We start from the raw sequence: 2,801 nt of genomic DNA, 5'->3' as shown, positions 1-2,801 counted from the left end.
TAAAACATAACTGTCATATATAATGAAATATCATCTTACATAATTCTGAATTATACATTAATAAAAAAAAAACAAAAATAATTACAAAATTCCATATACTACTTAACGTTTCGGCTCTCGGATTGAGCCAGATGTTACTTCCTCAGAAGTAACATCATGATAATTAAAAGTTATTAGTTAATTGGAAAAATCTAATGTGAACATCTCCATGTCTTATTGTTGACCAAGCGATTGATAGATCGAATGAAAAAACAAGCTAATAAGTAAAATAAATTAACAAACGATTAGTAAATCTCATTCTACGTATAAATTGTGTTAAAATTATAAAACCGTCTAACCTTTAGAGATGGACATCATTATTTTATCCCCACAAAAACTTAAAAAATGTATATCAATAAAAATCAGATCGTCAATATATAAAAATTATAAAAACTGATTATACTGTTGTTACAGATTTCACAGAAAATTCATATACTAAATCATCTGACAAACATAATTAAAACATGTTATCACAATGAATGCTCGATGACAACTGACACAGACTACAAAACGACAAATTTAAACTTTGTTTATGATGGGATAATATGCATAATGGAGACCTTCTGTGTCCATTATGCATATTATCTTCCTGGCTTACGGTACCATTTATACCGTTTCATACAGACAAATTTAAGAGATTTAATGGTAAGGACATTAGGGTTTCCTTCCGCAGTCCAAATAAGATGAGGAAGTACATTAAAGTGCAGAAAGATATACGCCCAAAAAACTCGAAGAACAATGTTGTATATAAAATCTCTTGCGGAGATTGTGATGCGTCTTACGTTGAACAGACGAGTAGACAACTTAAAACTAGAATCGCAGAACATAGGAATCACATTCGACATAACACGTCTACATGTTGTTATCACTGACCACAGGTTGCAACATGACCATGAATTTTGTTGGGATGATGTTGAGATATTAGACGAAGAACCGTGCTATAGAAAACGTATAATTTCGGAAATGATCAATATAAAAAGACAAAATAACAGTTTGAATTTACAAACGGACACAGAAGGTCTCCATTATGCATATTATCCCATCATAAACAAAGTTTAACTTTGTCGTTTTGTAGTCTGTGTCAGTTGTCATCGAGCATTCATTGTGATAACATGTATTAATTATATTTGTCAGATGATTTATTATATGAATTTTCTGTGTAATCTGTAACAATAGTATAATCAGTTTTTATAATTTTTATATATTGACGATCTGATTTTTATTGATATACATTTTTTAAGTTTTTGTGGGGATAAAATAATGATGTCCATCTCTAAAGGTTAGACAGTTTTATAATTTTAACACAATTTATACGTAGAATGAGATTTACTAATCGTTTGTTAATTTATTTTACTTATTAGCTTGTTTTTTCATTTGATCTATCAATCGCTTGGTCAACAATAAGACATTGTTGTACCTCTCGGTGCAACAAGATATTAATTTGGGATTCGATCCGCGCAAAGGGTTGGAACCCACGAGGAAAACAAGGAAAGTGGTCAAGGTCGTAGAACAAACACACACTGCACCACACTTTTATTAAAATAACCCCTTTTTATTTATTATAACTGTTACGTCCGGCGCTCTATTTTCTCGGCTCAATTTTCGCCCCTGAATCTTCCATCTCGCTCACGCTCATTATTATCGCGCCGTACGTTTCGCCTGCCCACCTGATTAACTCCGATTAGCGCCGCACTTACGCGAGGGCACCACCTCCCGGGCGCCTCGCGCCAATTAATAAACTATCAATAAGTCAGGATTAATTAACGCCACGATACAATTCAAAGCACGAAGATGCCGACCGGCGCCTCCGGCGCAAAGCTATGCCGCGCTATCGTACCTAAATCGGCCTTTCCTGCCGAAATCACTAATTAACAGGCTGGCGAGACAAGAATACGAGTTTACTGCGCATCGCGCGAAACTCGCTGATCCGCGTTGACAGATAGGACGAAAACCTTTCTGGAAAAACTAAAGTTCGGTATGCGGCATTATCACGGCGCCTCCGCGCTCGCCAGCGGAAATCCGACTCGGCACAACGTTTTGCATAAATTCGAACTAAAATAATACCAAGTATCAGAGCAATGCACTCATCCAGTGCCGAGATATTAAATATTCACAAAAGTGATTTATGACCCATTTTTGGGGGAAAGTTCGGCGTTTCCACACGCCGCGGCCACCAAGCTGGTCCTATATAGTCGAGCGAAACCGAGCGCTCTCGTTCATTATTGTTCCATTTTCGGCACCGCTATAAGGTGTCTCGCGCACGGAATTTCCGATTCATTCATTTATTATTCTATTTTTCGACAGTAATACGAGAAGTTATCACGAGCGAATCTAGCCGTCTTTAAAGTCATATACGATAAGGTGATATTCAAGCAGCATAACTCGATCGCGAGATACTCCGAAGGTACGCTACTAAGAGCCGAGAGTTGTAACCACACGAGCGTAAGTGTAATAATTAATTAGTTACTCAAATAGTGCGTGCTTCGTCGCGTTCGACATATTCTTGTTTCTTTCAACGATTTCGCGCTTGTATAGCGCGTAGTGTAATTCTATCAGATATTCAACTCGAAGCAAGCAACTAATTAATTTCTTACTATTAAATTAGTTTCTCTTATCCGGATAATTAACTAATTCATAGATTGTCGGTCTCTTTCTCTAGTTATTCTTTGTTCTTCCCTTTTTGGTCTATTCGCGAGTTACATTAATAAATTTATACACATAGTTCAGTGAACAATAGTGAACCATCGTCTTTTTTTTTACTG

Source organism: Cyphomyrmex costatus, unplaced genomic scaffold (genome assembly GCF_001594065.2).
Source record: "Cyphomyrmex costatus isolate MS0001 unplaced genomic scaffold, Ccosl1.0 scaffold950, whole genome shotgun sequence".
Classification (NCBI taxonomy): domain Eukaryota; kingdom Metazoa; phylum Arthropoda; class Insecta; order Hymenoptera; family Formicidae; genus Cyphomyrmex; species Cyphomyrmex costatus.
The sequence above is the reverse complement of the archived record's forward strand: the minus strand, read 5'-3'. Positions refer to the sequence as shown.